Below are 25,991 nucleotides of genomic sequence, written 5' to 3' on the forward strand. Positions count from 1 at the left end.
CAACCACTAATTGTTTCTGTATCCCAAAAATAAAGCTTTGACCCAATTGTCACAGCTGCCATTTCAATTATGAAGCTTCATTTGCCACAAAGACACAGCATCCATAGGTTAAGGTGTAGTGAGCACTGACTACTTTCAAATTCTATGTATCTGTTACATAAAAATGGTATTATTAGTGAAACTTGAAGTGATAGTGAATTGTCACTGCAAATGCAGATTATGACCAAATCTCCTGCGTTGATGATGGTTTTTTCATAAGTTTGTGCTTAAGTGTAACATAGAAGATTCCTTTAAACTAGGCAGTCACCCTGTAGCAGGCTGAACAGTGGCATGTTCCAGTGACTCAAGGGTTACACAGTATTGTTTACTTCTCGGAATATGAAGCCTTGAGCAGCTAATATGTGGCACAACATGGCATGGGAAAGGCATCACAGTGCATCACTAATTCCCTTACAATGTATTAGGGTTGAAGTAAGAAAATATAAAGGCAAGAGAGCAGGAAAAAAAGAAGACTGCTTCACATATAACTAGGAATCACATAGGCCAAAAGTAATTTTGTTACTTCAAGATTTTTATCTTAAGATTTTCATTTTAAGATTTTCATCTTAAAATTTGTTACTTTTATAGAATTTTGTTGGCAATCCTTGTTACACATTTAGACTCATGATGACTTTCTGAGTTAGAACAGAGGTGAGTATATACCGTATGTAGTTTTGTTCAAGTTATGTACATTTAAATTGCATGTGTTTTAGTCAAGACTTTTTCACTCCAGATGTAGTTGCTGTTCCTCACCCAAATAATCTGTGTTATAGATTTAGCTTCAAATGTGATTTGTCCTACCTACATTACAATAGTTTGGGCCCGCATTCAGAATATGCAACAAATAGTGCTAGACTGCTAAATCTAAAACTGTCTGATGGAATAGAATAGAATAGGGTTAAGAAGAGAAATTTGTGCAAAGTATGGGAAATGTACTTAGGATTTTTAATAATCTGATAGGATTTGCTTTTATGATTACAGAATTACAAAGATTCTTAAGATTGGGGCTAATTTCCTAGCATGGTCTTAATTTAAGGCACTGTTCAACTGCTGATTTAATTACCATGACTGCTTGTATTACCTTAGTATACTTTTTTTTTTTTTTTTTAAGCATTGCACAAACTTCACTATATTTAACTTAGAGGAATTGATGTAATGAGTGTAGTGGGAAAGATACTTTATTACAGGGTATAGCAAGCTTATATAGTCTTATGTAACTTTCTGGCAAAGTAATTTTAGCAAAGTAATAATACGCTATTCTATTATTAAGCTTTAGAAAAAAATGAGAATATCATGTGATTTCAATGCAGAGAAAAATGTTCCATAAAGTAACAGGAAACAAATATGTACATTAATTGTCAAGTAGCTTAAATCACTGTAATGCTTGTTCACTCTAAACAAGTGCACACAATAAACAAGTCAAATAGTTTTTACAAAATAAGTTACAGTGCCAAGTTATGAATTCTCATATTGTCCAGTAATTACTGGAGGCTTTTTACAGTTTTATTTGAGAATTTATCCAAATAATGCAGTAATATTCCCCACTTCCCATCACAGCTGCTATGCTCCAGGCAGACGGACTACTTTAAAGTTATAGTTACCCAATTAAATTCAGATAGGAGCTAACCCTGCTCTAAATACAAGTAGAAAGCCTGTAAGGTTTTTATAAGAGCTCTCTACTTTGGCTATAGAAGGCAAGTGAGATAGATTATTGACTTCTTAATCTGCAAATTGCACATTTAATTCTGTACCATTTCTGTTACCTTTATTATCCACTGATCTGGGGTTAGTATGGATTGTTATAATGAAAGTTTCAATGCCGTTGTTCATATTAAAAAGTTGAAATATATATAGAGAGATAGCAATGCTAAAATATTTGTGTTTAAAACCCAAATTCATGAAATTCAGTAAATTACAGGTGTCTTTGTCTCCTAAGTCAATGTAACGTTTCCAGTTAAAATGTTTAAATAGCATTGTCCCAAATCCAGCATATAATCTCTTGTACTTTTCTAGTACAAATATTTATGGGTTTTGTTTTGCTCATTATTTTGCATTGACTGAAGTATGAAGAATTCTAATGATCTATTTTATAGAAATTCCTCTAATATATTAATTATGTCACTCCTAAAACTGAATACATATATATATATATATACATATATATATATATACGTATATATATATATATATGTATATATATATATATATATGTATATATATATGTGTATATATATATATATATATATATATATACACACACACACATATATATAAAAATGCCAGTCTTAAAGTTATCTGTTGTAATACTAGTAACAGTTTTGGTAGGAGAAATTTACTGGACTTGAATTTCTGCCAAGGTTCCATGACCTTGCATCCAGCCTCTTCCTTCCCTTTCCTTCTGTGGGCAGCTGCTCATCAATCTTGAGGAAGAGCCTTTTGCCATGGTTATTTTGCTTAATTAGCACAGTGGATTTGTTCCAGTCTCTTCATTCAGTGGTTGCTGAAGCAAGTGACCTACTAACTGTTTGATGGTTAATGCTTATGATTAAACACTGCTACTAATATGGTGCATATTTCATGCTCTTCATGACTCGAGTATGTGAATCTGACTATAGATATCATTAATTCCATTAATTACTCTTTATGGTTATTTTATACCATTAAAGCAAATTTTGATTTTTGAAGTCTGCTTTGTGCAGGTACTTCTGAACAGTGATTGTTAAACTACTTTTCTAATCTCAGAATCATTTCTGAGTATTTAGAAGTGCACAGACAGCTTAGTTAGTCAGCCAGGCAGAGAATGACCAGAAGAAATAGTATATTTTTCTTATAATTTTTCTTCAATCTTTCCTTTCCTCTCTCTCTTTGAAAGAGTCAAACATTATTTTGGTTTGTATTTTAGGTTAATGACTGAAGCTATGTGTAGAGGGATGCAGTTTTTAAGGATGAGTGGAGATTGTAGGAAACTGCGTAAATTGAAAAAGCATGTAGTGAAGGGCAGTAGTGATTTTGTAGGAGTATAGGTGTATTTGTGGTGGTTCTGCCCTTCTTCTGACTGAAGTGCAGCTGCAGTTTGATGAAAAAGTTGAATATTTGATCTGGTTTTCAGATTCATTTAGTTGTAGTTTGACATCTTGATTTTCCATTTTAATAGTCTGCTTTATAAAAAATGTTTTTTCTTTGTAGTGACATCGTGTTGTATTTGTAGTGTTCTGCTTTTCCTGTGTGCACATGCTAAAGCTATTGTTTCTTGGAAAATAATTCTGGCCAAGCACTTAAAAATAACCAAAACGCGAGGCTAATAGCATTTTGTGAGGGCTTTCAGCAAGAACACGATCAGTGTAGTTTACCTTTTACTTCTGAGCATCAGAATGTTGTTGTACTTGTGTTTTGGCCAGATCCGAACTTGCTAGTTAATACCTGGATTCACAACTCAACAAGATGGAGGATTTTTTTCAAATGCAACTTTCTTACATCTTTGAGATTTCTGAAAATAGTGAAGAGCTCAGAGATTAGAGAGAATTCTGATGACTAATTTTACTAGTCATAGCAAAACTTGGCCCTAACTCTAAATATGCTAATGCTGTATTCCATCACAAGAAATTTCAAAAAAATAATCTAGTGCTGACTTTATCACAGTTCCATATCTTGGAAGAAAGATATTTTGTTGGTTTGTTGGTTTGTGGTCTTTTTTTCTTTTTGGAAAAAAAAAAAAAATCAGTGTCTGAAGTGGAATTTTTTTCAGTGACAAATATGAATTCACAATTTTTGTACATTGATTTGGATGTCAGTTGGCATCATGCTCACTTTCCATTTTGTTGTTTTGTGAACTTCAACAATAGGTATTGGCCAAGTGGTTTAATTTAGTCTCTCTCTCTCTCTCTCTCTCTCTCTCTATATATATATATATATATATATTTGTGTTTGTCTTTTTCTCCAAAATCATGAGAGATGTGAGAGATGTTGAGGATAAGCCAGATAGTACTTCTGAAATCTCTGCAGATTAAGTTGAAACACATAGCAGCAGATAGTATGAGGAGCTAGAGATGGATTTAAAATTTTGGGGGTTGGATGATTCTAACAATCTCTCCCCTTTTATTGCCCTTTTGTCATAATATATCCTAAGCTGAACTGCATCGGTTTCCCCTTATGCCCAAGCATAATCGTAAACAGTGGTGTGAAGTTGACTTTGTTTTCCACTCCTTCCTCAAAGCTGAGTCATGTTTAGATGCTCTTTCTCTCTTCTTTTCAGTGCACAGTAAGTTTTAAAAGATATATGTTGGGAAAAAATACAAGACAGCTTACTACATGTTTTTCTTTTTGAAATGTAAAACTTAAGGCTGGATGAAAAATACTCTATCCAAAAGGAAGTAATTTTTAAAATCTAAAAGTGTAATGTAATTTATTGGTTATTTACCTTTCAAAATTCTTACTGTTGTTCAATTTTTTCCTTGTTCAGTGTTCTCTCAAAGGTAACATCTAAAGCAACCATTGTTGTTAAGTCATTCTAGGATGATTTTTAATGAACAATTTAATTTTTTATAACGTAAGAAACCCCAATGGAGTTTTTAGTCCTGTTTGTTTTTAACAGCATTTTTGTATTCAGTAAGGCCAGAAACAAATTCATCACAGTCCAGCAGCCTGCAGAATTATTTTTGATAGCTTCACCTTTAATTTAAGGTAGCCTTCATGTTTATAGCAGCCTCTTTTATAGTAGCATGAGGTTACTAGGGGATTTTGAGAGTCTGGAATAGAATAATAGAAAGACATTATGTAGGCCTCTTATATCATTCTCTGGAAATCATACTGGAGAAAAAAAAAAAGGCAATTAATTTGAAAATAGACACCATCATCAGATATTTAAGCATAATTTTTCCCAATTATGAATGATACAAGATTTTGTAGCCATAAAGAAGTGTGATTTCATTTATCTCAGTCCCTGGGACAAGCACTCAGAAATACTAATGCTTTTGATATTTTTTCTGTGTTTGGAGTATCCCTCCTTGCACCACATGCATTCTGGAAATATGGGAAATGTGGTTTGGCTTAGGCTCGATGTGTTCATTTTCATCCTCTCTGCCTGTCTGAATCTCATCATCTGTTAGAAGAGGCATTGTATAGGCTTTGAGGAGATAGTGTTTTTACAGAGCACTTAGAGATTTGCTTATTTGCTAAATGTCAGAAAGTTCTTGTGTATATACAGCTGGAGCTGTGACTTGCACATGGTGTGGTGAAGGGACCTGTTGGCTCAGGTAAGCGCGTCATTGTCATGTTTCTGCTTAGACCCATTTAAAGTTTAAAAAGGAGATGTTTCCATCCAGTTGTTCCATGCAGAACTCAGACCACAACAGACCTAGCACATCAACAGTCTGTAGTACTGCATTTTGTACAAAATGTACCCACATGAATACTAAAACTTTTTGAAAGTGTATGAAGTCACAGAGGCAATCTTTTCTATGTAACGCTTTGTTTAAGGGGCTCGTTAATATTTAATTGACCCTGTCATATTAGGATACTGACGTAAAGCTGCAGCTGCAACTATGTGACAGTGCTGATTCTCATTAAATATGCAGTGCTTTTACTTGGGGAAAAGTAAGCAGGGAAAAAATAGTTTTAAGTTTCCTATACAACCAAATGCATCATACAGCTTACATGATGATTATAGTCAAATAATGACTTTTGATCTTTTTAAGCAAAGAGCAGTACCCTAATTTGCACACAGTGTAGTAAAAGGGGATGCAAACTGATTGGGATTTCTTGCTACTAACGAATTAAATATATTTTAGTAATTTAAACTAGGTGTTTTTTTGTTTGTTTGCTTTCCTAAATGACTTTTCATGGATCTTGGTCCAGTAATCAAGCTGAAATATATAAAGATATAAGATATCTTTAGATATATCTTCAGATATAAGCTCTTAGCCTCTGAGCTACATAGGGTGCTGTTCAGGTCTGGTACAACAACTCTGTTGGAAAGCTTTACTCCAGAATTTGCTGGGAATTTACTATTAGACAGTTTCTGTCATATCTAAGATTATTTTTTTTTAATTGTTTTTTGTCAAAATAGAGATGAAAACATATCACACTTTGCAGTTACCTATTAACCAATTAGGACCTTAGGACAGAGATATAATTGGCAGTCAATTATATTTAATGGTTATTAAATTTAATGGCCATAGTTAAGTCTAATAGTGTCACAAATTACAGCTGCTTTAATTTGTTTGCATTCTGCAGTGAAATTCTTAGCAATACTACATTGCTGAGCAATACTTTATAGATAGGAGCATCTTTGGTTTCTTCTTTTCATTATTTTGTCTAATTTTCTGATAGACTTCAGTGGTGCTTTCAGGAGCTTCAAGGATCTTCTAGCTTTATGCTATTTAAACAAACTGCCTGATTTCATTCTGTAAGAGGACAATTTGTTTGCACAATCAGAAGGTAGCCTACAGACACTGTTAGGTCATCTAAGGTATTTTACTCCATGATATAACACATTTTAAGAAGTTAGGCAGATCCGAAGCAACTTAATTACTGTTGTGTATTGACAGAAGGGAATTGCATAGAACAAAGAGGGTCTTAATATGATTTTTTCCATTACTTCCATAGGGAGATTTATTCTTTCATGAATAAATTTCCTAGAATACTTGACTGTCAGATAGGTCTATCGTGTCATTCTTTAATGTTTTTCTGTTTTGCATAATACTGACTTTTTGGGTTTCTCTCTTTGAAGTAGTCATAGCTTTCAAGCATTTCCCATCTGCTCTCCTTTAGCCAAAATATGTTTGATTTAACACTATTTTGCTCTTATAATTTATACTTCCAATGGTTTGGGTTGCTCCTCTGTTTCACAGCTCCTTTTTTACTAAAATCCAGAAAGATTATTTTACAACAAGTCTCTGTCATCAAAACAATATAAAAAGTATCATCTATATCTTGTGATAAGCAAACTGAACTTTGGCTCCCAAATTTTTATTAGGGTCTGCAAAGGACTATCTTGAAAAAGCCATAGATGTCTCATTTCTTTTATTTTACTCACAATGACGTTGCTTAAGTACAACTGTTTTTATGATGTGCTTTGTTTTGCTTCTCAGAATTAACTGTTAAAATTGAGTTGTGTAGGTTGCCCTGTTAATAATGCCGCTCTAAGTACAGATTATTTTGAGAGCCCTTTAGCTAATTCCCCTTTAGGTTATCTTTTATTTCACTATTTATATATATGCTGCCAAATATCCTCTACATTACTGTCCAATGTTTTGACACAATCTCAGTCTTCCCTTTTCATCTGTGTATCCTGGTTTTATGCCTGGCACCCAGTCAAAGAGGAAGCAGTGGTGAGCTGCCACTGGATGATTGAGGGTCCTGTCTGCAGAGGCAGCCACAGACTACTCCTGATTTGAATTTATTCCTCTCTAGTCTGAAAGACAGAGGGAATGGTTGGGAAAGCTCTGTTTCCAGGAGGTGTCTCTAACAAACTGGGTGAGTTTCTCGGAGCTTGTAAAACATATTAAGAGAGTATGAAAAGGAATATCAGGCAAAGTTGGAGGGAACACTTCTGGCCTCCTTTTGTGTTGCTCTGCATGAAAGCTTCATCTTTGGAAATTATGCATGAAAAACCAGTACATCATCTTTTCAGAAATGGAAAAATTATCCTCCCTCTCCCCCCCACCCCCCCGCAAAATCTGATGAAAAGCAGCTTTGCTTTTCTTGATGTAGCCTCTCTAAATATAACACTCAAGTTTTACGTTTCTGCACTGATTTTAAGCACAGTATCTCGATTAATTTAATATTTAAATAGGTAGGCATATTTATTCTGTTTGAGATGTAGATTTAAGTCCAAAATGGCAAAATTTTGAAATGATAAATTTTTAACTTTCAGGAGACTTGTATAGTATCATTTTTACAGCTTAGCTAGACACTCTAATAATCTGCATTTCTTTTTCCCAGCTTTTGAACATACGAAATAAGTAGTACCTATTTAAAGAGTTCCTTCAGCATATATTGAAAAGAGGCAATCATCACCTTTATGCTCTGATGTTAACATGAAATATTCTCACCTCATTATTTTCCAATCACAATTTTTTTTTTCAACATGCAAATGTCCAAAACTTGCTCAGGATGTCAGACTCAAGTGAGACTCAAGTGCCTCCTTCATGACATTTGTATTCAAAGGTGACATATGGCAAACAAGTATTTGTTGTTGGCAAAAAAGAGATATGGCAAGAGCAGTCTGTCATACAGTGAGTGACGGTACGCAAATCTTGACGTTTTCGCAAAATTTGCTTCGTGTCTTTTTGATACAAAAATATAAGTATTCTCTTGAAGAAATAAAAGTTTTCTCTTAAAAAAGAAATCTTGAAGATGAGAAGGAAGAAGTTTTAGGAAGTATTTTACATAGTTTCTTGTGTAAGGGCATGGATGAAAATGAACTGAAAGTATAGATAAGCTGCAAGCAAGCTTTTGAAGGAAATATTTTTAGCTGAAAATGCATGTAAGGTGCAGAGCCTACATACTTAAAACAATTCTCCCAAAGTGCAAATTTGCAGACTGCAATGATACAATGGAAAAAGCTGACAGAAAGAAGGAAACATGAAACAGCAGAGAGAAATCTTTTAAATGACCTCTACGTGTACAGGGCTGATCATCAGTTAGTAAGACGTCTTACTGCCTTGAGTTTCACAGAGTAAAGCAAAATGCTGTTTATGAAAGTGAGTGCATTTATTTTTGTGAGAGATAGAATAATTTGTGTAGCATAGTCTGGTATCTGGAGATTTCTTCAGTGAACAGGTTGTCTTGGATAGTATTCTTTGATTATTTATTCTCATTGGCCAGTACATAGAATATTCTGTTCTGATTGTGAGCATTGCCACAGAAGATTTCTGTCTATGTTTGTGTTCCTGTATGTGCTCAAATGTTCCCTTGTTCCCTGCTGCAGTGGTTTTTGGTAATGTTGAATGAACCTTGCTTAGCACCTAAGAAAGAAGAATCTAAGAAGAGCATAAGATTTATTTATTTTTTTTAACTATATATATATTCAAGTAGTTCTAGCAGGTTTTGTGACCCACCTGAAGGTGGGATGAAGGTGAATGGAGAGAAGGATCTAACATAGATCAGTAATACAGGGTAGTATGTTATCATCTATCTTGAAAAAGAAAAGGATTTCAGCAGAGGAAGAGATTATAGGATTTTGTTTTAGTGTTACATCAAGATATAAAAATTACTTCAGGTTGGTGAGACTGAGTAGAGGAGATACTGTGGTATTTATTTTAGCAAAAAATGATCTAAGCTGGGCAACTTTTAGGAATGAAAATTGACTGTGATATGTCTATACTTTGCTTGAGATGATGCAGTGCCATTCTGCACAAAGTGTAGAAGATGCACTGAAAAATAGAGATGATAAATGAAGAGATGATAAAATGAGATTTTATTTTGGAGACTGTATTTAGGGGATGCTAATTCAAGGTTTATTTTGAGGAGATAAGAAACAACACATTTTTCTGATAGTAAGTGAATAAATTCCTTCCTACATATATAGCATAAAAGGCTTTTCCCCCTCTCTTTTTTGGCAGTGTTAGTTTGCAAAGATAAGTGTACTTATAACTGAGAAATTTTTCTTGAAAAAATGCGTGAGTGCTTAAAGGGAAATGGAAGTTATCCAATGTGACAGGTTGGTGGGTTGGAAAGTGCCCAAATAGCTGTCTCATAGCATAAAATTTCACTGCTCTTTCTCATATAAGTCTGGTATTCTACTATTTTCTTGTTCATTGAAAAAAATATTTGGAAGTACTTGATTTCAGTGTAGAAGTGTGTGCATACATACTACACCTTAAATTATTGTAAATTTGCATACAGCCTTTATAAAAAGTTAACATTATCTATATCTGTAGGTAGATGTAGATATATAGATAGTCTGTGCATAGGCAGACATGCAGCTCTGAGAGTACGCTGCTTTGCAGGCCTCTGCTGTTTGATTCTAGCCATAGTTGTTAATGAAATTTATCTTTTGATTTTTTTCTTTAGTTGTGTAGTTATAACAAGTAGGCCAACAACCAAACAATGTATTTGCTGAGTAGCAAACTAAAATCTAGATTTACATGGTTTCTGGAGTGACGGTTTCTCTTTTCCCTACTTTTTCTCTGTGTGTCTTTAAGACTGCTGTGGAAAGTTTATATTGTGTGTTGAATATATGGTTTTGGCACACTTCTCCTGGTATGATAACTGATACGTTAACTGAAACTTTTGAGTTCTGTCTGTTCTTCCTTCAGATGTCAGCTGTTCGTATATTACCAAAAAATTCTTTTCCATATCTCTTGATTACACGATTATTACCTTTTTCCATATCTCTTGATTATTATTATCTATTTCCATATCTCTTGATTATTATTCTTGGGGGGGGGGGGGGGGGGGGGGGGGGACGACAGGATGGACATAACACATACTTCAGTCTTATTTCATGTCCTGTGTTGGTTCAACTAGCAGAGCACCAAACTAAAGATAGCAACATCATAAAATGTTATATGTTCTTGTCTGAATTTTTGGGTTTGTTTATTCAAAATCTTAGTGCTGGCGAGGAAAAAGAGACCGGGAGTGTGTATTTACTCCTTCCAGTTTCTGGAAGGTTACACTTGCTTCATGTCTGCGCTGAACTTCCTTTACAGTGTTTAACACTTGTTTATTTCTGAAGGTAGTCTACATCTTTTCTAGACAGGAGAAGAAGCCTAATCTATCTCAAGTGTCTTATGATGATTTTGTAATGTAATCTCTTCCTGTCATCACACTGGATCTTGTTTAGTACCAGAGCAACAAAAAGTGATGGAGTTTGTTCTTATGCTACACAAATATTTTCATTAGAAAACTATTTTTTTTCTTTTGAGTGCTTGGCTCACATGGATGCTTTCAGGGATTTCTTCGATATGAGAATCTTGTGTTATGCAGAGATCTATATTCTTTATATGTTGGCTGTAGCATGCAGCATTAGGTTTCAGCTTTTATTTCAGTTTTCAAGATGTAGTTGGTAAGGTAAACATTCAACTGAGGCCCCATTTGCATAGAGATTAACAATAAGGACTAAGTTTGTGATTTTGAAGTATATCCATCCATTCAGTTTAACTTGGACAAAGTTTTATTCAAATTTCAATTCTATTTCATTGCATACTGAAAATAGATATATTTTGTTTTTTGATCCTACTGATTTGGACAAACAAAAAACCATTATTCCCCTGTTGGCATTATTTTACCCTCCTGTGCATACAGCTTCTTTTTTGAAAAAGAAACATGATCTTTGCCTAGACTTGCATACACTGAGTATGATTTTTATCTCCTTGTGACCTGTAGAACCCTTAAATATGAATGTATATGCTCCTGTAACACTGGCATTGAAAAGAGTATTGCATGCTTTGTTAAATTTCAATTAATAAAATGTTATGAGGATGTTTGTGTGACCTTGAGAAAATTAACATATGCAGTATGCAAGAAGAAGTATGTAACCAAAAGAATATGCCATCTTCTGTAAAAAAAATAATAAAATAAAATAAATAAGTCTGTGGAGTTTTACAGAACACTGCTGTTTTCATTGCTGTATTTCTGGGTTTTGAAAACATCATAATGTTATCTTATATCTGTAGTACCTATGTATATTGGGATCACGTAGTAACATGACACTCTCTGCCCCAAGTTGTGTAATTTTTCATTGTGTGTATTTATGAATAATGTTGGTCAATATAACATATCATTTGATAATTGAAGACAATTCTGCTTTTTCTCTTAATTTGGTTGTTTGGTATAGCACAGGGCTCTACATGGGAATACAGGAATATTGGATTAACTCCTAATACTTAATACTATGATTCAATTTTAAAAATGGGGGCCACTACTTGAACAAGTGAAGTTAAGCAAGTTAAGCCTGGCTGAGAGGTTGAGCCTTACTTCTTCCTGCAGAGTTCCCAGTGGATCTGATAATATGATTTTAGGTCAGAATTGGCTCTTAACAGACCTGTTGAGAGTATAGCTAGAGGAAATGTGACTTGTCTTCTTTTGTGCAGTGAACTGGAACATACTAGGAACAGAGAGAAGTCTAATGTTAGGGCTATATGTGCAACGAAGGGAAAATCATGGACGTGTTTCCTTGTTAAACTGGATATGCAAACTTATTAGAGGCGATGCTGTTATTCAGAAAAGGGTATTCTAGGTGTACATACTTTCATTTTCCAGGCAGATTGTTCTGAATTCCTCAAGTAAGAAGTTACTGTATTAGGTGCTTTTTGAAATTTTAATTATAATTGTCTTATATCCATGCATGTCTTAGTACTGGAAAGAATGTTTCTTTAGTTCCTTTCCATTTGGAGGGTGTTTGATACGTTCTTCCTATTAGAATTGTTGGGGGATAGTGAAAAGGAAGAGTACAGAGGTAATGCTGTATTTGTACATTAAGCACCGTTTCCCTTTTCAACTATGCATATGTGGAATGTATGTGAGAGATTTACATTCCAGGAAAAATGACTATTTCTAACCTAAGCCATTTAAAAAGAGAAGTTGCTGAAGACTGACTTCTACACTTGAGTTGTTTCCATCATTGCAGTATTTGCTTACTTTCAGAAAACCAACTCTGGGCAGTCAACTTGGTGCAGTTCCTTAGCTTTCAGTTGGTTTCTGTATTACTGTGGGGTTTGTTGTTGTTTTCCAGATAATTTGCAAAGAGTGACATGGCAAGCGAGTAAAGAAAAATATTTAGCAATCTCCTGTTCTGCATTTCTAGTTCAAGTCTTGCAAGCATTGTATTTTCAGTTGTGATTCTCCAGGATGTCCATAACTTTAAAATAAACAAACAAGTAACTAAATTCTGGCCACTTCAGGATGTTGAGTATTCAATGAATGTAAGGAGGAGTCAACAGTTGCTCTCATATCACAAACCTTCTAGCATGTGTTGGGAGACAGTAAGAGAAGGAACTGTGCCGAAATGCATTCTCCATGGCTTCTGGATTTTCTATAGAAATAGAGAAACTGGTATGGAAAGCTTGTGCCAAATCTCATCATGGTAGCAGCGCTGGAATTTAAAATCTGCAATTTACAGCTTTGTCACCCGTACTCCTTCCAGTCAGTGGATGACGTCAGAAATGCAAGTGGCAGCATATTTTGCTCTAAAGAAATGCATTTTTTTTGTGTGTACTAGGCTGAGTATACTTTCTTCTATCTCTTTCTAACTTCTGGTTCTGAAAAAACAAACAAACAAACAAACAAAAAAGAAAAAACAAACAAATAACAACAACAACAAAAAAAACACACAACAAACATTTTCCATGTGAGAGAATTGAATTATAGCAGTTAAGAGACTGGATTACCAGAAAATGGCTGGCAGTAACTGCTGGAGAGATTGAAATTATGCTTATTGGCTTTGGCAGGATATATGCAGAGAAAGAGACATTTCCTGTAAGCTCCCTGGTTTTGTTGCAAAAAGCTGCAGGTGGAGAAAAATATCTAGGTTGAGATATAATGAGCTGGGAACTCCTGAGAAAATGTTATTTATAATCATGCCTGCTTTTCAATACCAGAGCAACCTTTTTCTCAAGTTTTATCTTGCTGTAGTGTAGTCTGCTAAGACAACCTAAAGAACTGGCATGCCTTTTCTTTCAATTTTTGCAAAATGAAGCAGTGATATAATTGTCAATTGGACTGGTAGTTGAGATTCTTGTATAAATTCTGTTTCATTTCATCCCCAAGCTATCATAAACCAGAATTATCCATTTGTGAGAAGGACTGTTGAGAAGAGTAGAGAAAGAGTGAAACCTTTGTTGATTATTTCTATCTGCTATGAGTCATTTTACCTGAAGATACACCACTCTGCTGATGTTGGCAAGTTCAGTGACATATATGTTGACAGATTCCAGTTGAATACATGAGAAGTGTGTGATGAAGAAAAGTCTTTGGGCTTGCTTGTTCGTTTGCTTTACAGTCATGTTTTCTGTTTTGTACAGCTGGTATCCTCAGTTTCCTGTGATTTTATTCTGTCATTTTATCACTGACTTTTGTTCTGTGTATTTTAATGTCCTGTGTATGGTTCAATGTTGCTTGTGAGGTGCACAGATTATGCAGGGCACATGCCTTTAAAAATAAATTGTAGCATTTAAAAATAAATTGCAGTTATTGCCTAGCTACCTTTTCTAAAAGTAGAGATAAGTTGTTTTCCAGATGTTTCACTATGTGTGAGGAGATGATTAGAAAATAAAATACTTGAGTTAATTATTTGCAGCCTTGGAAGTACTGTAGCCTTACAATTGCTCTCTTTGCTTTCCAGCTCTCCCAGTGTTAGGAGCCCCAGGCACTGAATGTAAGCTTCTCTGCAACTCAGTTTGCTAGAGGTAGCAATTCTAAATTATAGCATTATTGCCATTTGTAGCATTATTTCAATATATTTAAGGCTTAAAATTGTTCTTTCTTCAAAGCCGTAGGATGGCAAATCACTCAAGTTTGGTCCCACTGGGGTAAAACAAACCAGTGGATGATTTGTTTTTCATACTTGATTCAAATACTATTCTTTTATCTTTTTTTGATTATTGCTGACTCAGGTAATGAGATTTTAAATTTGTCTCAGTAGTAACATGTTAGGAGTGCTCAAAAATAACTACTTTTCCCCTTGATATTTAGAAGGAGTATAAGCTTATCTTTATCCAAAGCTTGTTTATTTGTGAATAAATTTTTGTTGGAAAAGTCCAAGTTACATAGGTACCCAAATGCCCATAAGGACTGAAGTGCTGAAGGTGCCAAGTTAAAATATATTAAAATTTATACTAGGAGGATGAATTTATAGGTTTTCTATCTGCTTTGCATTTCTATTTGTGAACTAATTCTTTTAGTGCATTCAGTTCTGAATCTTGATAGTTTTTGTTAAGTCTCTCAATATTAGCTTTCAAATGTCAATGTAAAGAAAATGGGACTCTGAGGTTAGAGGATTTTATTGAGATGTCTGGGTGTTGTAAAGTTAAAGGGAGAGGCTTAGTAACTATGGGTTTTTCAGCCTGCCACACACTATGTATATAGAAACAGAAGGAAGAAAATGTTACGCAGTTGCATAATCTTAGGAGGATGAAGGGCAGCATGAGGTGTTTGTGGTACATATAATGAGATAACAAGTTCCATATCATATTTAAGAGGAAAACAGTACAATGACAGGGAAAAAAGTGAGATGATATTTTAGCATGTATTTTGTGAATGCATTTGGAATCAACCAGACCTTATGCCTAGTCTGTTTTGAATGGCTTTCAGAAGGGAGAGCTGCAACAATGTGGTTAAAAATCATGGAAGTGTAGATAAGCGTTTCATTGTCCTCTGGCTTATGGTTAACCTTGATGTCATTTAGAGTTGTCAGAACAGAAAGGATGATAGGTCATCCTTTCATAATCTACTGATGTGGTCACTACAGGAAAAAATTAAAACCTATGAACACAGCAAGGGTTCTGAACCTTGCTGAAGAAATAAGCATGCCATTTCTCTGGGCAACATAAGCAAATGTCCCAGTGATGTTGAAGAAAAAAAAAAAAAAAAAAAAAAAAAAAGCAAAGCTATTTCTTTGCCTTTTATCAGATAGCCTTTCTAACTTGTATGGAGTCAAATTTTGGGTTTAGCTAACAAAGTTATTATTGGAGTAGTTAATTATTGATACTCATCTCTGTAATACATCTGTGCTGTCCTGAATTGTGTGGCACTTGCTTGTCTTTCATTGTTTGTTTTGTAATTCAGTCTTTTTTCAGCTGGCATTTTAAAGGTGTCTAGTAGTTGTGGAAATTGAAACAAACATACTCAAAAACCATACAGAAGTAAGCATCCTCAAAAACATCTCGTAGCCTGAAGATTGTTTTCCACATGGGAAAGCTGTAAACTTCAAAGGATACTGACAGATAGTATAGATCTAGTAGACTTAACAAACAGAAAATGCGTTCCTTGTATGTTGTGAAGTGTGTGAAATCCTTAAAAATGTATTCTGTAAGTTAATCACCGCAAGTAATTGCCTTAAAACCAATTTCCCTGTGCTTTCCAATACTTCTCTAAGCACAAGAATACAAAATGACCCAGGCAATGTGTGTTTTACATGATTGTAGCATCTGTAGTGATTTTGAAAATAAAACAGCAGGCTGTGCACATAAGTGGCTGCATCATATGTAATATGGCCTGCCCTACTTTGGTGACTCTGGAACAAAGAACCCTTTCTTCTATTTTGTATCCTGGGATGTCTTCCTGGGGCCTGTTATTGTGACATCTATAATTTCATAGAAGTTATTTCCTTTCTTACTTCAGCCTTACAAGCAGTACATTGCCTTAGTGACTCTGTGGTGAGGTTATTTTCACAAAATTGTACTGTTTTTTATTTTAAACTACAATTTTATTTTAAAAGGGCTCTGTGGGTATAGCTTCAGGTGTTACTTGAATAAGTAGAAGTCTGATTAAGTGATTTTTTATTTTTTTTTGAAAATGTATTCCTGCAGTATTAACAAGAAAATGAAACAGTGCATAGTGTGTGTTTTGTCTTAGTTCAGACATGAGTGGGCATGCAGTTTTTCCAATGTTGAACAAGAAACCAAGTTAATATATTGCCACAAAGCTTGGTAAGGCAGGCAACCTAAAATCTGTTAAAGAAGTTTTGGTTATCTTATACTGTTAGCAAAAATAGTTAGGTACACGTTTCAGTTTTCTTTAGTTTGTTCTTTATGTATCATAAAACTAAAAATAAAAACTTACTTGAAAAAATAATTTTTGATAGAACCCACAAAAATGTTGCTGTGTGTAATCTGTCAATATTGCTGCATTATTCTCCTAACTACAAGTCCAGAAAAAATATAAAATGTAGGAATGTCTAACTGGCAGTCTAGAGGCATGTATATCCTTATAAATGGTAATGACGCAGTTCAGTGGGAATTGTGTGTTCACACATTCCCTCATTTTTATTTTTTTCTGATTTCATATCATGATAGAGATATCTGTGTTCCTAGGTGCTATTTGTTTCATGGGTAGCTCTCTGAAAACTGTAGGATTCCCATATTTGTGTCTGGTGCAATAATTAATATCTCTCTATCTGTCATCAAACCATGCAGACTTCTCATACATTTTGCATGTCCCCATTTTACTAAATATGCTTGTACATTTAGGTTTCCTCACTTAGTTTGTCATGAATTGCTGATGTGCCCCAAACCAGTCAGTGAGCACCAGTAGCAAGGAGGGAGAGCTCGCAACAGAAAAACACTTGTAAACAATTTGGGGTTTTGGCAGTTGCCAATAATAGCCATTCTAAACTACTCTGCTAGCTCACTGTCTGTGTGCTACATATTTCTTTTCTTCAGTTTTCTAGAACATAGTCATCTTTCCACTACAGAATCTCTTCCCTACCCAGTTCTTTAAAATCCTGAATAATGTGTTCTTGAGTTCAATAGAATGCAAGTTCTTTTTTTTTCTCCTCCAAAACTTTGATGATTATTACATAGAATTCCTGTTTTCATGTTTGATCACTCTGTTTTTCCAGAGCATCTGTGACTTCAGAGGAACAAACTACGCAGTCCAAACTAATGTCCTGGAACTGTCTAGTTGCAGCACTTTCATTTGAAATTTTATGATTTATTTATTTTTTTCTGGTCTCTTCTCCCAAGCACTAAATGATAAGGCAAAAGGAAATGGCCTTAAGTTGTGCCAGGAGAGGTTTAGGTTGGCTGTTAGGAAAAATTTCTTCACTGAAAACGTTGTAAAGTGTTGGGACAGGCTGCCCCTGAAGCAGTTGAGTCACCATCCCTAAAGGTCTTCAGAAATTGTGTAGATGTAGAGCTTAGTGACATGGTTTAATGGTGGACTTGGCAGTGCTATGCTAAAGTCCATACCAGATGATCTTAGAGGACTTCTCCAACCTGAATGATTCCATGATTCTGTGATAATCTGGAAGGACTAAGGGAGCTCCAGTGCTGTTCCTGTGTTTCAAATTTGCTTTGTCCCTACTGGTTTATCCATTAGGTGTCCAAAATATAAATGATATTCTTTCTCCTGTTTGTTTCTAAATTGCTTTTTGTCATTATATTTTGTATAAATTATTTGTAATTATTTGCCCAAAATTTAGTTAACTGTTTAAATGTTTGCAGTATATAGCACACTCATATGTCAGGACATCGCACCCAAAAGAAATCAAAAAAAGTTGCATTAGCTCACATGACTAGAGTACAATTTGAAAAAAGAAAATGGCTTTGGTGTAGTAGTTAAGGGAAGGAAATTGCAGGAAATTCTATTGAAAATGCCCCTTAGCATATTGTTTTGTTGTTTTTTCCCACCCCTTTTTTAATCCTCTACAATGTTGAATTCCTGATGTTAACCTTTGCAGTCTAGCAAGCTCTGTTTTAAGCTGTAGAGTATTAGCAGTATCCTTTAAAATAAAAGCAGAAGAATATTTTTTTATTATTATTCATAATAAAACATGCCTTGAAAATCGATAATCCATGGGAAATTTGATTCTGGTCCCTTTTGTAGTTAAGACCATAAGATTCACCACTAGCTTTCAAAACTCAGTTCTTCCTATTGTAAAGTTGCAACTGTAATTGAAAGGGCTTTGTGTGACTTGGAGCCATGCAGTAGATCACAAAATACAGGCTTAGGAAGATATAATGTAGCATTCAGCACAGTGAGTTTATGCTAACTTAAAAGAGAAAAGAATCTGGTTTAGTTCATAAAGCATACCATAATTATGTCCTCAGGAGATAAGTTCTCTTAAAGTATCTCACAAATTCTTCTGAACATGTGATGGTATAGCATCTGTCAAGTACATGTTCTGTCATTCATAATTCTAAGAGTTTTTTGTATTCTATATTCATTACTGAATTAAAATGACACAAAATTACTTGCTTCATAAGCAGGTCCCTTTGTATCATCTCAAAGTACTTGTATATACTGATTGTATATACCATGACCTAGTAAGTTTTAATGAACAGTCTCAGTTCTGTAGTTCTGAAACTGCTGTTAAAGCTAATAGTATTAATAATTAATAAGTAATTAATATAGAAACCTCATTAGTGGAGGAGTAGATCGCATTAGTTCAAATCATCATGCTTTTATTTTTGTATGTTTTGTTATATATACTCTGTTGTTTCCACACCTTCTGTATTACAGCAACTAATCATAAATATAAGAGCCTTGTAAAACTGCTTAGGAGATACATACAGAAAATATCAGAGGCATAACAAATGATATTTTTCTTATATCCCATTTCTTTGGCACTCTGACTCATTGATAAGACTGCTTATATATGGGTGTGATTTTAACTGTGCTTTCTGCTGGGAATGCAATTCCATCAGCTTTACCAGCTGGTATTACCCAGTATACATCTATACTCCCAGCTTTTCTCTTTGATTGGCTCAGGAGTGTTAATGCCCTGGTTTGTCAGCAAGAGAGTCTATTTAGGTGAAATCCTAGTTTAGTGATTAGGAAAAATCAAAAAGTCACCACAAACAGCCTTGAATATTTTGACCGTAAAGCAACCCAGAGAAAGAAGTGTCACTGGTGTATAGTCGTCATTCCATGAAGACAGGTCGGGTATCAAGGTTTTGATACCTAACAAGTAATTTTGATATGCATGTCTGCTAAAATGCTGTAAAGTTTGAAAACTAGTTTCTGCTTGGAAGACCTGTTGTAACATAGTGCTGCTCTATCTATACTCACCGTTTATTCTGATTAGGATTTGTACATGTATATTTTTTTTCTGAGAGATTAATTTCAGAGTGAGGATATCATTTATTGTCAGAAGGATTTCCTTCCAAGATAGCAGAGGTGTTGCCTCTGAGTACAGTAATGTGTTGCAAAAAAACAAGCACCAATAAGCTGTAGCTTCTTGGAATTCTGTCTGCTTTTCTGTGAATTTACTGGCAAAATTTCTGTTCCAGCTTCAGAGAGCTGCTTTTGAAGCAAATTTAGAAGTTTACTGCCCAGATACAATTTTAGAAGTGAGAACTAAGCTTTGGTCCCTCAACACCAGAGTTGAAAAAAGTAATTTATTAAAAATAAATTCCAACCATTTGTTAAATGTAACATTTGTCTTAAGAAAAATGATGTTTGTGTTCTTGGTAAAATTTACATTGTTAACTTAGTGTGTAGCACAGTCAATATGTTACATGTTTTCTGTCCCATGTTTCTGCAAGAGAGCACTTTTTATGTGTTTATATACATATGACATGTTATATACATATGACCCATTTATATATTCACTGTGTAGGTTAAAACAAACATTTTTTTTTCTATTGTGTGTTTATTTTTGTTTGTTTGTTTTGGTGGTTTGATTTATTTTATTTTTTAAGGCAGGCACTATGTTTAAGATAGCTTTAAAGAAAGGCACTAAAAGCTCTGTCTTTAGTCAATGTGTATTTGCAGGGTGTACTGGGTATGTCTTCTGTTCACCTTTTGTTTACCACAAAGTGGAATAGGCCACAGTTAGACAGCTTTCAATCTACAAGAACAGCAGTCAAAATGAGTTTAAATATGGAGATAAAGACAAATGTTTTTTATTTAAATTAAACTGTAAATAGTATTATAACTTTCAATTTCTAATCTAGTTTTATTATTCATTTAACAAAATTAAACCAGTTACCAGAGTACCAATGCAATGTTCATAATTTGGAAAGAGACAAATTACAATTGGTGCTGCCAGCTGCCAAATTAAAATCACTTTTGCATTAGTGTGCATTTAAAATATCAGAAACAAGTACCAGGCTCCTCACAAAAAACAGTCTGAGTTTATCTGAGTGTTTCAGCTGCTAAAAAAAAAAAAAAAAAAAAAAAAAAAAGAAAGAACAGAAGAAAAAAAAAAAGGAAAAAATATTTTTTAGAATTAATTTAAATTTCTCAATGACTTGGATCTTATTGGCTGGCTTAGCGCTGTGTAAATAAATAATAGTACTAGACATTACAAAGGCAGACTCTGACCTAGAAAAAGGGTTATCCAACCAGGCAAGGTTGCTGGTTTTAATCTCAGCCTAAGAGATGGCTGAATATTGGTGTCTGCAAATGCTTAATTACTGGTTTGCATGTACCTTGATAAAATAAAAAATATTCTTCAAAGGGCATGTATGGTGCTAAACAGACTTAAGGATTTTTCCATGAATGTCTTCAGGATTGGTGAGATTTTCATGGCCTTTTGACAAAACCCATTGTGTTTTGAAAGCTCAATTGCAGCTGTGTTGTTGCTTAAATAGAGGTGGTTAAAAAATCTTATATAAATGACACAAATATGTATTAGTGGATTTCTCAGATATTTGCTATTTATTAATCTTAAACGTATGGCCCTGATAGATTTGTAAGTTTAATGGATGAGGGTTGTTGCAGAATTTTTTTATTGAGCTTGATTTTCGCTGTAAAACAAATTCTAAACAAGAGGAAAGTTTCTGAGGCTCTGTGTGTAACTTCTGTGATAAAGCTTTGTTTTGACAATCCAGAAATGTATTATATTAGACTCATCTGTGATTGTGCGTTTGAGTTTTTAATTTAATTTTTCTGTTCTTGTCTTCAGTAAGTGCAGCTGAAAAGGAACAAAATCAATTAAAGGGTGACTGAGTTCTGGGAATAGAGGAGGTGGCTCTATTTTGTTTTAAAGATGTGAATCAGCAGTTAAGACATGCGTCTTCCCGATATGCGTAGATTTAAAATACACAGCTTAGAAATAAAAGAAGCTACCACACTCTAACTTTATATATATGTACAGGAATAGATTGCTGAATTCAAGCCATTTCTTTTAGACACAGTTGTCAATCTCTACTGTAGTCAGTATGTTGTTTTATAGTCCTATATACCTGGCAATTATTTTTTTTTTTTTCCTGCTGTTAAGTATTATATCAGGGGACTAACTCCTGTTCATCCCAGCCATTGGTTTACTTCCTTAAAGTTCCCATATCAGTTTACAGAGCTTTCACCTGCAAGAGAGTGTCCAAACTTTAGTACAATAAATAAATAAGTTATGATTGGGGGGGGAAGCATCATATTTTTAATCTTACTCTCTATGCTTTAGATGTTTCTGTGGAATGCTGACTGCATTCTCTTTACCATGAGAATGAGTGCACTGGGATGGTTGGCAGGACAAGCCTTGTTTTGCCAACTTGACTGACCATCTGGAGTAATGGAATCAAGGAATTAGTAAGAAATTAATGAAATTAGCAATGTTGACAGCACAGGAAATTTCAGGATTTTCAGTGGATATCTTATGTACCAGAGTAGGAAGGTTTTTCTGGCCTGCAAGAGCAATCTGAAAACTAGCTAGAAGTAATAGTGATAGACGAATTAGCAGGTAGCAGAAGGGAAGGAAAGACATGCAGCATGAAGCTGCATAGATCCCTGAAGGTAAGGTTGAAAGATTTTACCTGATGCAGCGGAGCTGAGATTAGGAGTGTGGACAGTAGTGTTTAAGCAAGAAGGTGAAATAGCTGATGTTATTAGTACCTTGTGTTCTGCGAAAGCTAGTACAGTTTTCATGGAATGATTGTCCATTAGAAATAATTGACTTCTCACTCTGTACCAAATAATATTATTGATGATTTATTTGCATGTACACCTCAAAGGTGAACACAATGTTAATGTTCTGGGAAAAGTAGGAAATTGCACAACTGTTTTCGAGCACAGACGTATGAAAAGATTCAGTCATATACAGTCTTCATCCTAGCCATGGACTGTAGAAATTCTGGGATGGATTTATGGCAACAAAATTCAGCAGCAGTAAAAGCACTGTAGAGAATTTAATTTTTAATATTGTTGGGAAATGAGCATAAAGGTTTGTTCTATTTTATTAAAAGAAAAAAAAATAAAAAAAAAATAAAAGGCACCAAACATTCTGAAAAACATCATGCTGCTTGTATGTCATACCATAAAACTTTGTCTTACCACTTTTATCTATGTTTAAGAAAGTCTTAAATGAAATAATTTTGAAATTGCCTTGATTGTCTGGCTTGCAGATTATCTTTAAATCTTATACAGCAGCTGCTATTATGATTTCATTGAGTTACAAAATTGGCCTGTGTTTTTCAGTCTGGTAACCTACTAACTTATATAGTTGCATATGCTTCTGGCTAGAGCATATGAATGTAAAGAAAACAGTAGAACAAGCTAAATGGGCATTTAGAACATCTGTCTTTGTGTTAAAAAGGGAGATTTAAATACAATTACAATGTTTTTGGCCATCAGAAATGCTTGAATTATTAGAAATTATTGATGTTTGCATTTTGTTTCTTTTGTAATGATGTACGTAGTGTTACATATTTACACTATGGCTCTGTGTTGGTAAAGCTTTCTGTTAATGAGAATAAATGTTATTTAAGTAACTATATGAAATAAATATCCTTCTTAGTCATTCCAGAAGTACTGCTGCATGAAAATTATTCAAAGAACAGCCATTGAAATGTTTCTACGATATGAGTACTGAAGTGTAGCTTCAGTCTACATTATTTCTGTTGCTGTTTGGTTTTCCAGTGCATTTGCTTTATTTATTCTTGTGGTGCTGGTATTATTTGAAGTTACTACAGCAACCTGTCACCATTTACTATCATAAAGTATGCTGGGATTTAGTTGCTAGGTGTTGAAGTTTGTTGTCTTACCCATATGACCCTAATATTTTTCAGTTGCTTCTTTTCTTGTATATGTTGCATCCACAGCTAATGTGCACTTGAATAACAGATGTTTTTTTTTCTTTTTGCTTTAGCCAATATTTTGCAATGCTTATACTAAAGGAAGCCAGCATTATAGTTCATTAAAATTTTATATAAATTATGTGGTTGGCTTTTTTTTTTTTTTTTAAATGGATGGGGAGTTTGAATAGTTTCTGAGACACTTCCTTCTGTTTCACTTTCATTTGACTTTCTCTGTGCTTCTGGTCCTGATAGAATTGTAGTGTTCGTACCATCTATTTTGTTTGTTCTTTACCCAAGTTTTGAAAGAATATCAGCAAATCAGTTAATTCAAGAAGTATAATTCAGTGCTGCTTCTGTTCCTGGATTCTTTTGTATTTAAATGTGTGTGAAGGTTTTAAAATTGGAAAGCATACATTTTGTTGCATCTCTTCGAATTGATCCAATGTATTCCAAAGTTATATCTGATAATTCTTCTGTGAGTATTCTCTCATCAGTTGAATGTTTACTTAGATACTTTATATATATATATATGTACATATATATATATATATATATATACATATGACCTAGTTTTAATCAGCCTCTCTGTTCTAATTCATGAGATAAATCCTCAACGCAGCTGAAATGACTTGTTGGGATTCTACTTGAAGTTCATCTTGTTTGCTGCAACCTTTTTCATACTATTCAATCACTATATGCAATGCTTGATTAAATGAAATACTTTTTTGAATCCTAAGCAATAGACTATTGTATTTGTAGGTAGTGCTTGGTTCTGAATTTCCTCTGTCTGTCTAGTGAGCATGCAGCCCGCATTCAAAGTGTAATAAGTAGTTCTTGTGCAGAACTTACTGTATTTTCAAGCAGTTCATGTTCTTTGCATATTCTAGTAGGAGAATTAAACAGCATGGGAGAATTTAAATGAATACATAGAGATTTGCAGATTTGATCACAGCTCTCCCCAGTCCTAAATGACACTGAAGTTCTAGCAGTGATAATGGTGATGCTGAGACAGCATGGGTACTTGAATGATCTGAGGCTGCATTTGAGGAGTGAATGTTTATTGCTGGTGTTTGGGGATTAGGAGGGGAGGGGCAAGCTTTTAACCTATGAAGGAGCTAGCAGTTAATTTCTAATAGTTGAGATTGCAGACAAGAAAATTATTAGATATGAAATGGTATTGGTGTATTTCCCTGCTTAACAGCTGCATGGAAATGATGGAGGAAGTTTTTTTAGCACACCAGCTTTACTGACAGCTTTATTTATCTACTTATCATTCAGTCACACTAATATGAATTTGATAGTTTTGTTGCAAGGTGGTATATGTGATCTTTGTTTATGGCTCTTTTCAGTAATCAATCAATCATCTGGTAATTTTAAAATGACAATACAATTTTAAAATGACAATATAATAAGAACAGATATAGCTAGATACATTTTAGAAGTTGGTTTCAACAACAACAAAAAAACCTTCTTAAAGTCTTTATGCCTTTAAGCAACATAAAAGGTCTATTTAAAGCTTGCAAAGAAATGCTACTTATTTCAAGAAGTGATTATTTAATATTAGTGCAGAAAGGCATTTTCTGGCATATGTTTAACTACTAAAAACACAAGCTGTTTTTCATGTATAATATTCTCTAACTTCTGTCAGTAATTTTTTTCAAAATCAAGACATCAGAAGGAAAAACACAGTTTCAATATTGAATCATTTGAAATTCATTCATTATTACTTCCAGCTTCATATTTAACATCACAGAAAACACTTTTCTAACCCATAACTGTAAAAGTGAACTACTACAGCAGGAAAATCAGCATTTCTTTTTAAAAAAGCATCATTACCCGAGAACACGATACCTTACCTGAAATCTTTGGCTTTACCCGCAGAAAATGTGTCTTCCTAGTCTTACAAAGTAGACAAGCCTGTTACTAGCACTAGTGTCACTCCAAAAGAAGGTATAATAGGTCCTTTATATTGTAATTTTCACTGTTTGTATGCCAGAAGTGTAGTGGGTCTGCTCACGTAGGAATAAATAAAAAAAATAAAAAGGCAGTACAAACTGAACAGCAGCTAACATATGAAACTGAAAGACCTCTAGTGGCCACAACCTGAAGTTAAAGAGGGCTTCCCTTTAAGTGGTAGACAAAATGGTCGGGGATGGCAAACTGCAGCTGATACTTTGGTAATGTGTTCCTGTGTTGCCTTTCTGGCGTAACAAAAGTGTAAAGTGAATCTGAGTTAAACTGAGAATCTGGTTAGTAACAAGGGGAAATAAGCTTCTGGTCAGAGGGACTGGGGAGTCACCTCTAGCTATCCTAAACAAGCATGATGAAAAGGTTCAA

The 25,991-nt window shown here is 34.3% G+C and overlaps 1 protein-coding gene across 1 annotated transcript in view; it reads left to right on the plus strand.

Annotated features, from left to right (window-relative positions):
* DOCK2 (dedicator of cytokinesis 2) overlaps nucleotides 1–25,991 on the plus strand; it is a gene marked incomplete at its 5' end in the record, with an annotated part of 189,235 nt that overhangs the window by 90,804 nt on the left and 72,440 nt on the right. The gene's annotated exons all lie outside the window — the stretch shown is intronic.

The sequence above is a fragment of the Netta rufina genome (assembly GCF_964035555.1).
Source record: "Netta rufina genome assembly, chromosome: 14".
NCBI lineage: Eukaryota > Metazoa > Chordata > Aves > Anseriformes > Anatidae > Netta > Netta rufina.